Source organism: Hypanus sabinus, chromosome 5, assembly GCF_030144855.1.
Source record: "Hypanus sabinus isolate sHypSab1 chromosome 5, sHypSab1.hap1, whole genome shotgun sequence".
Taxonomy (NCBI): domain Eukaryota; kingdom Metazoa; phylum Chordata; class Chondrichthyes; order Myliobatiformes; family Dasyatidae; genus Hypanus; species Hypanus sabinus.
In genome coordinates this window covers 100581491-100596435 of record NC_082710.1, presented here as the reverse complement: position 1 = coordinate 100596435, position 14945 = coordinate 100581491, and the positions used below count along the sequence as shown (strand labels likewise).

At 37.3% G+C, this 14945-nt stretch overlaps 2 long non-coding RNA genes across 2 annotated transcripts; one reads left to right on the top strand and one right to left on the bottom strand.

Moving 5' to 3' along the window:
* Positions 1 to 2273: 2273 nt before the first annotated feature.
* LOC132393731 (uncharacterized) lies at positions 2274 to 14219 on the top strand. Its single transcript, XR_009512058.1, has 3 exons — positions 2274 to 4297; positions 9928 to 10129; positions 13646 to 14219. It is a non-coding gene; the product is annotated as an uncharacterized LOC132393731 (long non-coding RNA).
* LOC132393732 (uncharacterized) lies at positions 5987 to 9984 on the bottom strand. Its single transcript, XR_009512059.1, has 4 exons — positions 9877 to 9984; positions 9363 to 9442; positions 8946 to 9049; positions 5987 to 6565 (listed from the first exon to the last, which is right to left on the bottom strand). It is a non-coding gene; the product is annotated as an uncharacterized LOC132393732 (long non-coding RNA).
* Positions 14220 to 14945: the final 726 nt, after the last annotated feature.

Below are 14945 nucleotides of genomic sequence, written 5' to 3'. Positions count from 1 at the left end.
TTTGTAAAAGGTTTCACAGAAGTACATTGTCCAAAGTTCAAAGTTATTTTTATTATCAAAGTACATACATGTCACCTTATTACAATCCTGAAATTAATTTTCTTGTGGGCATATTCAATAAAGCTATAGAATAATAATCAAAACAGAATCAATGAAAGACCACCCAACTAAGGCATTCAACCAAAGTGTAGAAGACAACAAACTGTGCAAATACAAAAACAAAGAAATAATAATAAATAAATAAGCAATAAATATTGACAGCATAAGAAGAAGAGCCCTTGAACGTGAGTCCATTAGTTGTAGGAACATTTCTATGATGGGCAAGTGAAGTTGTGAAGTTATCCCCTTTGGTTGAAGAGCCAGATGGCTGAGGGGTAATAACTGTTCCTGAACCTGGTGGTGTGTGTCCTGAGGTTCCTTCTATCTTCTTCATGATGACAGCAGTGAGAAGGGAGCATGTCCTGATTGGTGGAGGTCCCTATGATGGATGCTCCTTTGTATTGACGGCATTGGAAATGGAAGTGACTTGGAAAATAGCTTAACAATATATAGTAAATGTTCATGGTAACAGGGCAGAGATACTGAATAAAGGATTGTACCTCATGGACCACTGCAAAATTCCAGATCAATACCTTGGCATTTGTACCATTCTGAAGAGTTTGAAATAGGGTCATTTATACCATTGAATTACATCAAATGTCAGTCCGGTTATCAGTCGTTCATTGAGATTACCATTTGTGGAGTTACAGAGATAAGGATGGAAATAGGCCCTTTAGAACATTGAGTCCTTAATGACCATTAAGCCCCTTTCTTTACACTAATCTTTTCCCTTATCAATTTTTATTTTTTCACATTTCTGAAACTACATCCCCTCCACATTGTTTATTTGCTGTCAAAAGAATTGTGGCATTGTTTGGAGACTCTGTAGGCAGAAAAGAAGACTGTAAGTGCAAGGAAAATGAAAGAAACTGAAAGTAAAATTGACAGAATATACCCTTGACCTTTGCATCACTACTTCCAATATTTGGTCCTGAAAGTTCAGCCTCCATCGCAGAAAGAGCACAAGTGCTATGTAAAATAGACACCTAGTCTCGCTCAGGCTTGCAATGCAGACAAGGACACATTACAAGAATAGTGTTCAATTGACTAGCTTGGAGGAGCTGTGTGTGATTCACTGCCTTAACTAGAAGTACTGTTGAGGTCATTAGCTGGTGGTGAATGTTAGGGAAGTGAAGGAGAAAGATATCACTGGCAGTAGAAACCTGCTGGAGCTGGTGGAACACTAATGATTCAGGAATGAAAAACCAGCATTTAGAATTTCAAAACATGATTTTCATTAAATGATATTCATATTCATCGTGGTCTTGACATATATCTTTGTTGAAAGACTATTTTATAACATAAGGAAAGCTACCTTATCAGAACAGTTTCCACAGAGTGCAAATTGTCATATTTTTATACATGAACAAATTTATACTGAATGTAGATTCGTTGACCTTGTCCTCTCAGAAGTCAAAAACAGCACCATTGAGTATATGGCCAAGGGTTTCTTTTATAAGTATCTCTTCATTGAAAATTTAATATAAACTTAAACTTACACACATACTTTGCCATGTACAGTAACAGATTGGCAAAGATCTTTTAGTAATAGAACCACAACAGTGTAACAGATAAAACAGTGTCTAATTCCTCCAGCTTGCATTTATATCCTCACTCTCCATAGTTTGACAATCCTGTATCAAACTCTGCTCTTCAGAGTGTTAAGAAAATTTATAATTCACTTTACTTATACATGAGTGTCATATAAACTCAATGAACATCCTTCCCACCCATTAATGAAGTGTGAAAAAACAAAATTTTTAGAATGAGCAGACAAACCGAGACTGGGAATGAAGGGTTATACTTGGGGTTGAAGGTAATGTAGAATCTGAGGGCAAAATTCCTAGCTTCTTACCACTAATATCACTTGCCAAAATTTGATTCTGCATGAATGGGATTACAATAGTTTATTCTTAGTTGATGAATAATTAACATGTTTATTTTGTTTTTTTATTTTCATAAAGAAACTAACAACCTTCATTTTAATAGGTTATTGGTACTAATAAAAGGATTTCAAATGAACACATCAACTATTCACTCAACTCAGTACCAAAACAAAATCTCAGAACCTCAATCAATCATGCTCTCGTGTAGAGGACGACTACAGTAAGTCTGAACTATCAATACACATCACTGTCCACTTCCACTGATATAATATCAGTTTTTTAAACATGTTTGCTTTTTTTAATTAACATATAATAATTCTAAACATCTAGAATTTAAAGGAATGCATTGCATGATTTGCCGGTGGAAATAAGTTCCAGTAAGTTACTGTGTAATCATTGCTTTATTTGTATAAAGCTGTGAAGTGCTTTTATGTTCTTTTCTATAAAGATGAATTCCATGTGGTACATACTTCTCAAAAATGTCTTTGTAGTGAAATTCTTTCTACAAAGTGCCAAGGATTGTAGTATAAAATATGTTTAGATTAAGCAGAGAGATTTATTACCATAAGGAATAAATATGTGTGCATGATTTTCTTTGGAAATCATAATATGATCTGCTCTCATTCTTGGACTGTAATCGGAGTGAACAAATAGTTTTCGCTTTTCTTCAGGTGTTCAATGCTGCAAGTTAAGTATCTTCTCAATTATATACTAATCTTCACTTGCACATTAATGTTGCATCTTCCATATGCTGTCAAGTATCATATAGTATTAAAGTCTGATTCAGAAGATTCAAACGCAGATTATTTTTCTCCATTCAGCACATCATGAGCCTGAAAATTTTACCCTTTACTATCCAACAGGATTGTTTAATATATCAAATACCTCTTTGTGTTATTTTAGTTGATACATAAATAAGTTGGTAACTCTTAGAATAGCTCACTGAAGTAGTAAGACAATATTCACTTTCTTGCCGTAAATTGTAAATTGCACGCAGCTACGACCACTGCTTTGCTTTACCACTTGTAATTTATACAAATAGATCAATGATGTACTGCAGAGCAGTGTGTATCCTACTGAATATAATACTGATTTTTTGGCATTTTAACTTTGTTTTCCTTGTCTAACAGATATAAGGGACAACACTGCTGGAATGTGTCCATGGATTAATATAATGACAGAAAGTTATGAAGGCAAAGGCATAGTTCAAAAACCCTCTGTTCCAACACTGGCTACAATCAAAGTCAGTCTGGCTGCATGAATAATTATTGCTGTGTGATCTCCAGCATAGTCTGATGTCAAAAATAATGTGTGTCTAAATTTGTGATGTTTTATGATAATTGCCTAAGAAAATCTTCCATCACCTTGAGCGTAGAACCCACTGAAATATTATTGGACCACAACAGGCCATTGCACAACTCTTAGATCTTAGAAGCTCCTGGGAGAATCTCTGTTTTACATCTAAGCATAAACTCACACGCCTTGCATGCTCAGACTATTAAAATGAATTGACATGTTAATGCTGACAGCGAGTAGTTACTAAATTACTGCTCAGCCAACCAGAAGGAACTCTTAAGCACTGAACTCCTTCCCCTATCTCCTCAGCACCACCTGAAGCAAAATACACATCTTTATTCTAGAATGTACTGAAAGAAACAAACATTAAAAGGGGCTGAATGTCCTGTTAGTGATGTACCTGTCATAAATCAGTGGGATTTTAATCATACCTGTCAACCTCCCTTGCTTCCCCCCTTTGAGGGTCTGTTTGCATTCTGCTCCCTCCTTCACTCACTTCCAATTATCTGGAAGCTGTTCCCTTGTTTATTTATTTATCTAAAGTTCACATACAGTATGCATGCTCAAATTTTCTCCAGAGGGAGATGAGGCGGATCCAACAAAGGTCCACTGGAGCGTGTCAGCTAACAGCTGAATGAATGTACTGAGCCTTTAAACCTGGTTTGGAAATAAATGACAGGAGGGGGGTTGATTCTAATTAGTGCTTACAATGATGGATTATGCCTTAATATCTAGCTGTTTCACCTTTTGACTGCTATTTGACTTTCTGCGTATTGTATTAGAGTTCCAGAAGGACGGAAAAACATCTCTAGTAAATGGTTTATTCACCTGATTAAAAATTCAACTGAAATTATTGTACCAGCTGCTTAACTCTGTAAGCATGTTGTAATTCTTAATTTAAATCCTTGCAAATGCTGGGTGGGTGGGGTTGTTGGGGAGAAAGGGTGAAGTGGTTTAATTTGCAAGAGTAACGAGTGGAATATATGATATTGGAGCCGTGAATATTGTTGACTCAGGTAAGGTCTGTGTACTCTGAATAATACCCTTCATTTGAAGCATGGCAAGGGTAATGATTCAGTAATATTGCAATACAACTCTAAACTGCCACAGGGGAAATGGGCCTGTACCAGACTTAAAGGAGCTTAAACTTGATAGATACATACAAAAGAGAAACCATTTTGTTATTTAGAAGACAATATTCCTTTGTTGATACAACAGGGAGAATTTTGAAGTCATCATCTAACAAATGCTCATACCTTTGCTTATCAGATTCAGCAAGATTAATATTGTTCCTTTAAGAGAAGCTGTGACAGCTATATATTAGCAATGGGGTTAAAATGAGGCAGAAATTAGCAAAAATTTTTAGAGCTGGCTGGAAAAAAACTGGAACATGACTTGATTTTCAAATATGAAAAAAATTGTGATTTTGCTCCCAATGCATTTAGTTAACATATTTTTTTAGAGGAAAAAATGATTTCTTTATGATATGAATCAAGGATTAATTCTAGGTGAATGACACCAGATCAGGGGTATGCAGATGATTGCTAATGGAACATATGTTATAGGAAATTTTCTTGACACCTTTAATCTCTGTTAATAAAAATATAGTTTACATAATTTCTGGACCATACCTTGAGTTGGAATAAAATAATCTTTATTTTCTGATTTTCTTCTGCCTCTTGTCCCCTTTGGTTCTCACTTTCTGAAGGTGATAATTTGTACCGAGGTCACAAATTTACACTTTTGTTCATTGCATAGCTATGGTTTAGATGTGAAGGATCCAGTCTTTGGTGCATTGATTCAGTATCACCCATCACTTGGCTAACTAGTGTACTACACCCTCAGCCTTCTCCAGTTCTCTGGGATAGAGAGTTTCCAGAATTTACAATCACTTTATGGAAGGAATTGTTCCTCATTGCAGTCTTCACGAGAGGATATATATCAATAGTATCTATTCTGATTGCTTTTGTAGGGATATTAAATAAAGCCTTTGTTTGCTTAAGGTTATTATAGCTGGGGGGAATTAATAGGGATAGGTTTCCACTACCCACCTAGTAAATGCTCCCAAGTAGCCTCTGACAGCCAAATTCAGTTCCTTTCTTTCACATGTGCCTCAGCTACTAAGCCCAGTGGAACTGTTTCTACTGACAGGAAAAGGGGCAAAGGTGGGTTACTGGCACCTTAAAACCAGTCACTTGGGGCAGATGGGGCTCGTCAGCTGGGGTTGGCAGCTCATCTAGGAGAAGGAAAACTCTGATCTCAAACCTCCAATGCCTTGAGGCAATAGCTGATCCCGGGGAAAACTTTGGGAATAAACCCTGAGGGAAAAAGTCCGGAGATGGATTCCTTATGGTAATCCAACATTGGTTTCAGTGCTGACTGACAACTCCTCTGATGCTGCTGGTACTGAACTGCCTTTGCCATTCCTTTGGGCTCATCAAATGCAAGGGGGGGGGGGCTTGCTACAAGGGCAACAGCTTGCTCTCCATATTGTAATGCCTTCACATGAATATCTAGGCAGCTAGGACACAGTTGAGCCTGAGCGTCTTATATTAAATAACACCAATCAAGAATAACATGAGGTTGCTTTACAGGTCAAATCAAAGTGCAAATTGGAGATTATGGAACTAAATTGAATAGCCTTCCAAAACAGGCACTGCAATCACAATAAATGACAATGCATTTGGTACAAAGCAGGCAGCAACGTTGTTTAAATATTGTGAGTCTTTTGAAGGGTATTAGCTTACTACAGTTGCAGTAATTCTGAGAGTGATGCATTTTTGTTTATGGCACTGTTTCTGTGCTGTATATTCTCTATATATTCTGACACAATAAAGGGGGAAGTGGACTCAGCCATTTTCAGATGTTCCAGTGGAGGCCTTGGTGGAAGAGGGAATGAAAGATGAGACAGGGAGTAAGGAGACCCAGAGTAGAGTGAGCAGTCAGCCCAGGAGTGCTGATAGCTCTAGTGGTTTCAGAGGAGGGTAAATGCCAATTTTGCTGGATTCAGCAAGTGAAGTATATGTTACACATTGATCACAACAAAATATTAGAGTAGATTATGTCAGTTAGAGAAGTACCTCAAAAACCTCTACAAGGATGAGAGGCTTACCTGCAAAACAATGTAAAAAGCTAACCAGGGATTTAGACTAGACTTAAGTGCCTACTAACCGCTGCGCGACCAAGATGTAAGCAATAGAAGCATCTCCACTCTCAGATCCAGCACAACTTCTCATGTCCTTATTGTGGACATCTAAGCCCCTCATAACTTGGTCGACAGCCACCTGTGAACACAGAACAGAACCATACAAATCTAACTGTCATCATCCGAAACGACAGATAACCAACCATCATCAAGTGTTTAAGAGGAAATGGATTCAGAACCAATGGAACTGGGACATATACTGAGGAAAAAGAAGTTTGAACATCTTGTAGCGACAGGAAAAATTGGTGGAAGAAAAAGTCACGATCGACAGCACATGACATTCAGGAGTTACATCAAGGGATAGGCAGGCAAAAGTTTTGAAGTGCTTATTGGAACTTACTAGAACTCTTAAAGATAGATAGAAGGCTATGATCACCTATGTCATACAACATAGTACGTAATAATGATGATGATGGAACCAACTCCACTATGACATCTAACGCATTATGACAGTGACTTGATCATCGAAGAATAATGGGCTGTTCATTCATCCTGATAACAAGTAGTTCAAAGGAAGATAGAGACACCCAAAACTTTGTCTGCCCATTTCCCCCAGTAGATAGATACTGCTTGACATGCTGAGTTCCTCCAGTATCTTTTGTGTGTCGGTTCAAAATCAGTATTTGTAATCTACAGTACATGATTTGTAAGAGAAATTCATTTCACAGGTACTTCAGAAGTGATTCACATTAACATATGGAAGTGAATTTAGGACAATATCAAAGGAAAATGAGGGAAGACTCAAAGCTGCAGAAATGTGTTTTTTGAGAAGGATGAAAATATCCTGGAAGATCAGAGTAACAAATGAGGATGCCAAAATAAGAAGAGAGCCAATATCACCAATTAGGAAATAGCAACTGGAATTTCTGGGATATGTACCGAGGAAGTAGAAGCTTAAACAACTTGCAGTGATGGGAAACTGATGGAAGAAAAAGTCACAGTTGACAGTGCATGACATTCATGAATTACATCATGACTAAAAAGCCCCACTCCCTGGTACTTGATTAAGCAAAAACAAATAATTACCAGATGGAAGTTATTTAGAGTTAGAGTCATAGAGCACACGAGCAGACCCTTCGGCCCATCTAGTCCATTCTGAACTGTTATTTTGCCTATTTGCATGGACCCACACCTGGATCATAGACCTTTATACCTTCCCCATTCAAAATTCTTTTAAATGTTGAAATGGAACCTGCATTCACCGCTCCTTTGAAATCTCGTTCCACACCTGTACTACCCTCTGTGAAGAAGTACCCCCTCAGGATGCCATTAAGTATCCTTTCACCCTTCACCCTTAAAATTAACCTTTCACCCTTTATGTATGACCTCTAGTTCTAGTTATTCAACCCCTGTGGGGATAAAAAGCCTGATTGTATTTACTCATAATTCTGTATACTTTCATGTGAAGAGAAAGGTGCTGGAAAAGGGCCAGTAACATCATAAAGGATCTCACACACCCTGCTCATGGATTGTTTGTCCCACTCCCATCAGGGAGTGTATCATCCATGCTAACAACATGAGATTGAAAAGCAGTTACTTTCCCCAAACAGTGAGGCTGATTAACACTTTCACCCACTAATTCCACCACGACTTTATTATCTCCTTTAAGTCACCTTATGTACATACTAGCATCACATTATGGACATACAATCAATCTATACAGTATATTTAAGCTATCTTATGTATTTATATTTATTGCGTGTTTTGTTATTGTTATTTATTCTATATCTTTTGTGTTTTTTGTTTTGTATTGGATCTGGAGTAACATTATTTCATTCTTCTTACACTTCTGTACAGAAAATGGTATTAAACAGTCTTGAATTCTTATTCTCTTATGCTCTAAAGAATAAAGTCCTGATCTGTTCAAGCTTTCCCTAAAACTTCCCCAACTTCTATACTCAATACTTTGTGATTTGTGAAGAACAATATGCCAAGAGCTCTCTTCATGCCACTTTCAAAGAATTATGGATCTGTATTCCCAGATCCCTTAATTCTACCACATTTCTCAGTGTCCCACTGTTCACTATGTAAGTACTACCCTAGTTTGTCTCATTGCACATTTATCTGCATTACCCCCAACTGCCCTTTTCCCAGCCTATTTTTCCAGCTGGTCCTGATCCCACTGCAAACTTTGATAACCTTCCTAACAGTCCACTATTTACCCACTTTTTGGGCATTTGCACTAAAAGCATAACCAAGCATGAAAGCAATATAATGAAAGACAATGACCTGAAACATTGACCTTATTTGTCCCTCCATTGATGTTGCTTGAGCTTCAGAGAATTTTCAATATTTTTTTTATTCAGGATTTTGATTTTGATTCTATAAGTTACAAAGGGTAGAATTTGATATCAAAACAGTTTAAAATAAAGTTTGGCAAAAAACTGGAAAATAATAATATAAGTATCGTAAGTAAAAAGGGTGCCACGGTAGCATAGCATTAAGCACAACACTCTTACCGCTCAGGGGCAAAGTTCAGAGTTCATTTCCGGCATCCTCTGGAAGAAGTTTTTACGCCTTTCCCATGAGTGAGTGAGTTTCTTCCAGATGCTGCGGTTTCCTTCTACAGTCAAACAACTTACTGGTTAGTAGGTTAAATGGTCATTGTAAACTGTCCTCTGATTAGGCTAGATTAAATTTGCTGGGTTGCTGGGTAATGTAGTTCATTGAGCCAGGGAGGGCCTGTTTCACATTGTATCTCTAAATAAATAAACAAACATATTTTATTCCACAAGACAGTTAACTTATGAATGAATAAGACACTATAAGTGCAATAATTAAAGTTCAGCACCATAGAAATTGATTGATGATACCAAATTTTAGGCAATTTACTAAAAAAAAATGGTACTTGTAAATGTGGGATGTTTATTTCCTACCTTTGAAATAGGTGCACCAGCTTCACAGGTTTCATCACAAGAATAGCCTTCCCCTCCACCAAGCATATCCAAAAGGAGTGCTGTCACAAAAAAAAATCATCTTTGAGGACCCCTCAGTCCAGGCAATGCCCTCTTGCTGCTGGTATCACGAAGGAGACAGAGGAGACTTAGGTCCCATACCACCAGGTTCAAGAACAATTATTCCCTTTCAGCCAACAGGCTCCTGAACCAGTACAGATAACTTTACTCATCACTGAACTGATTCGACAACCAATGGACTTGTTTTCAAGAACTCTACACATCATATTCTCAGTATATATTTGCTTATTTATTGTTGTATTTACATAGTTGTCTTCTTTTAAAAATGGTTTGCTTGTCAGTCCTTTTCTGTAGCTTTTCACTGATTTTCTTGTATTTCTTTGTTTTGCCGTGAATTTTAGAATTTAGAATTTATTTAAATCTTTGCATTATAACTCCATTGTAATGTACAGACATGTGAATTTAAAAGTCTTACGGCTTGTAGCCTGTTGGTCCTGGCTTTAATGCTGTGGGTATCGTTTGCCAGACGGAAGCAGCTGAAGCAGTTTATGGATGGGGTGACGGGTGTCCCCAGTGATCTTCCAGGCCCTCTTTACACACCTGCTGCTATGAATGTCCTTAATGGAGGGAAGTTCACATCTGCAGATGCTCTGGGCTGTCCGTACCACTCACTGCAGTGCCCAGCAATTAAGGTTGGTGCAAGGATGCCTGCAAAAAATGAATCTCAGGTTAGTATATGGTGATATATACATACTTTGATAATAGATTTCCTTTGAAGCAAGACAAGCTGCCAGACTCATTGTTTCAAATATGTCATGTGCTTGGGAGGGTCTTCTGTGGATATTTCAGTTTAAATCTGTCTCTTCAAATCTTTGAAAATAAAGAAGAGTGCCATTAGCCTCACTGACAGCAAAATATATTCTGTGTCATGACAGCAATTATATTACAGAATTGTCATGCTTCCACCGGCTAACATAGTAGCATTGGTTATGGAATTTTTTTATTAAGTATGTGGACATTGTAAGCCTACAAACAAGTTCAGTCTTGCATTGATAGAAAATGTCTTCCTGCCAGGCTCTCCATACTTTTTCTTCTCTTTAATTTACTGAACCCAGCCACGTTTATGTCCAATTATATAAACCCGTAATGTTTTTGAGTATCTTAAATGCCAAAGATCTAACTTGAGAATAAACTAAAGGAGACATACAGCATATTAGCTAATCATTTGAAACATGGACTAACACATTGAAAATCAAAACAATCCTTTGGAAATCCTTTGACCATCTCCCAAGAAAAGAAGATCATAGCAACCCTCTTGCATACCATGCAAAAGGTTCCTTTTCACATATGGTGTAAAATTTTTACAGATTGTTTTATGTGTGTAGATTGCATCACAGACAATCATTCTAAGTGCGGACGTTATTTGTTAGGGAATGAAGGTGGATATTTTTCTCCATCCGTCATAAGGCATTTAGATCCAGCTGTAGCTATTCAAAGACATTCCATTTCTGGCTAATAAACAGGTTCCATTGTACAGGGATTCATGAGTTAATTTTGTTCATAAGTTGTCCATAGGTTGAAAAGTTGCTCAGTATAGGAACTGCTGCTCCACAATATAATGAAAGGCATCAAAAGCACATAAGCACATAAGAGAAAGAACGATTACTAAAAGTAGAACGAGGAAGAAAACTAGTTCTGTCATTCAAAGTAGAATGTTGCACTTGTCAGACTTAGAATCAGAATCAGGTTTATTATCACCAGCATGTGCCTGGAAATTTGTTAACTTAGCAGTAGCAGTTCAATGCAATGCATAATATAGAAGAAGAGGAAACAAATAATAATAAAAAATTTAAAAATGTATCAATCACAGTATATGTATATTGAACAGATTAAAAATAATGCAAAAGAACAGAAATAACATATATTTAAAAAGTCAGGTAGTGTTCACAGGTTCAATGTCCATTCAAGAATCGGATAGCAGAGGGGAAGAAGCTATTTTTGAATCATTGAATGTGTGCCTTCAGGCTTCTGCACCTCCTACCTGATGGTAACAGTAAGAAAACGGCATGTCCTAGGTGCTGGAAGTCCTTAAAAATGGTCACTGCCTTTTTGAGACACTGCTTCTTGAAGATGCTGTGGATACTTTGTCGGCTAATACCCAAGATGGAGCCAACTAAATTTACAATCCTCTGCAGCTTCTATTGGCCCTGTACAGTAACACTCCCCCCCCCCCCCCCCCAATACCAGACAGTGATGCAGCCTGTCAGAATGTTCTCCATGGTACATCTATAGAAGTTTTTGAGTCTATTTGTTGACATACCAAATCTCTTCAAACTCCTAATGAAGCATAGTAGCTGTCTTGACTTCTTTATAACTGCATCGACATGTGGGGCCTAGGTTAGGTCCTCAGAGATCTTGACACCCAGGAACTTGAAACTGCTCACTCTCTCCACTTCTGATCCCTCTATAAGGATTGGTATGTGCTCCTTCCTCTTACCCTTCCTGAAGTCCACAATCAGCTCTTTCACCTTACTGACGTTGAGTGCAAGTTTGTTGCTGTGACACCACTCCACTAGTTGGCATACCTTGCTGCTGTACGCCCTCTCATCTCCATCTGAGGTTCTGCCAACAATGGTTGTATCATCAGCAAATTTGTAATGGTTTTTGAGCTGTCCCTAGCCACACAGTCATGTGAATACAGAGACTAGAGCAGTAGGCTAAGCACACGCCCCTGAGGTGCACCAGTATTGATTGTCAGCGAAGAGGATATGTTATCACCAATCACACAAATTACGGTCTTCCAATTAGGAAGACATGGTTCCAATTGCAGTGGGAAGTACAGAGGTCCAGGTTCTGTAACTTCTCCATCAGGATTGTGGGAATGATGTAATAATATCATGAAAATTCATGGGTCAGGCATTCTTAAGCTGAAGGTGGCCTGTACCAGACTAAACCCAAATTGATTGAGATATAGTGCAAAATAGGTAATTCTAGCCTTTCAAACTGCCGAGCAATCTCCAATTTAAACCTAGCCTAATCATGGAGCAATTTAGAATTGCCTCCCATAGTCTGGTAGGTCTTTGGATTGTGGGAGGAAACCCATGTGGTCATGGGGAGAATGTACAAACTCTTTACAGACAGCTGCATGAATCGAACCCAAATCCCCCACTAGGGTGCCAAGGAGGTGAATGGTCCTCAATTTTGCTTCCATTAAGCAAATAAGCAATACTACGGAGTCAGTAAATAATGCAATACATCCACCGATTTCCACTGGATATTTTCGAGTATCATTTCAATTAATATAGTCGAGAGAACAGGAACAAATCACTAATAATTGATTTAAATTTGGAAGGCTAATATAAAAAGGCCTTTGTTTTTTTGTACTTCATCCGAACAGTAAATGACTACGTTGTATTTTTATTGTCTAGATTGTTTTCAGGAAATGCAATTGGTGCAAGAGATATACATTTTATGCTCTTCACGGTTTTACATAATTGCAATCCCAGCTTTGATGCTGAAAAAATTCATTGAGCTTCACCTTGGAAGTAATTAGGATATATCAGAGGTTTATCTTTATAATGTAAAATGAATTCATGTTTTCTCTTCTGATATATTTTTTGTTCCCTTTCCTTCAGCAATATTGTCATTGAAAATTGCAATGCTAACAATGAAGACATTTTACGATATGACAATAAAGTGATGTCCCAATCAAATTATAATAGAAATATTATTTAATTAGTGCTATCGAAGGAATAATAGTGACAAGATGTGACTCAGTTGCTGGTGCTTTTGTTCCAGTATCAGAAGTTTGTGAGTCTAAACCTTATTTTAGAGTTGCGAGTACAAAAATTCAAGCTGACCTTTATGTGCAGCATTAAATTTGCATTGAACCGTCAGTAACTCCGACATCTGATGTGATATATTTTTTTTAAATGGCTCTCTGAGGTGACTGTAAAATTTGGACGATACTTGAAAGAAGGAAAGGAAATTATCCTTGACAGTTTTACAAACTTTTATCAAAAGGTATTATTAACTTATGTACAAAATAGAAAATGCTGTTACACTTAGCTAGCAAACCCATGAAATTATACAGTCCTTACATCAGTCCTGAAAAAGGGTCTCAGCCCGAAACGTGACTGTTTATTTGTTCCTATAGATGATGCCTGGCCTACTGAGTTTTGTGCTTGTTGCTTTGGATTTCCAGCATCTGTAGATTTTCTCACATTTCTGCTTCATTTCCACAGGTGCAGCCTGACCTGCTGAGTTCCTCCAGTGTTTTGTGTGTGTTGCTTTGGATTTCCAGCCTCTGCAGACTTTCTCGTGTTTATGGTCCTTATTGTGCAGTGGCTTGCTGGAGCCTGCTGTGTATAAATTGAATTCTGAGTTTCCTACATCACAACCATGCTTAACATTCAAAGTAAGCTGCAAATCGATTGTCAACTATTTTGAGAGATCCTAAGCTTTGAAAGGTTCCAATAGTTTCTTTTGATACTTTGTGTTACTTTGAGAAAAAAAAACTCCTTCATTCACATAGATGTACTTGAAATTCCTTTCATTGCAGAAAAGATTTTCATACATTTAATAATTGATGCACTATAATTCTGATGGTGGCATATTTCAGACATGGGACGCTTGTGAAAGAGGCTGGTAGAGCTACCTCTGTTGCAAACTTGGTATAGTTTGTACATTCCTGGTCTCCAACCTTTATTATACCAGCAAAATTAAGCAAGGGGTCTGTGGATCCCAGAATGATATACTAGACTTTATTATATCATTAGATATCAAATAAGTCTTCTAGTGAAGTTTAGAAAAACAAAATAAATCATGATACTTCACAGAATGTTGTGGTGATTTTTTTTTTGATGAAGTAAAGTCTTAATGAGAGTTTGCATAATTGCAGGTCTGGAAGTTTCAAAAATATTTCTATTTCTGTTTTAGGAATTAGTTGCACATGCATAAAATATGGAAAAAATCTATAAAATCATAATTCTTATCTTTCTGCATTTTGGAAAATTACTATTTGATTATATAATTAATGATGCAGGAGGCAAGGTAATATAATGGTTAGCACAATGCTTTACAGGTTCATTTTCCAACGCTGACTGTAAGGAGTTTATACATTCTCCCTGCGACTGTGTGGGTTTCCCTCGGGTGCTCAGGTTTTCTCCCAAAGTCCAAAAATGTATGGGTTGGTAAATTAATTGGTCATTGTAAATTGTCCTGTGTTTAGGCTGGGATTAAATTGGGGGATTGCTGAGTGACATTGTTCGAGGAACTGGAAGGGCCTATCCTACACTGTATCTCAGTGAAAATAAAAATGAAAAATAATAATGTTATGTAGCAAGGTTCATAAAGAGTTATACATAACCTGAAAAAGATAACCCACACCAATGATAAATTTAAGCTAAGTAACCATTTACTTAAATTACCTTTGACCTGGAATTGCCAATCATGGTTTCTGCTTAGAATTGGAAATAGAATTGGTATTGCCTTAGTATTGTAACAAAGGCCAAGGTACAGTCTAAAGCATGCCTTACGTATTGT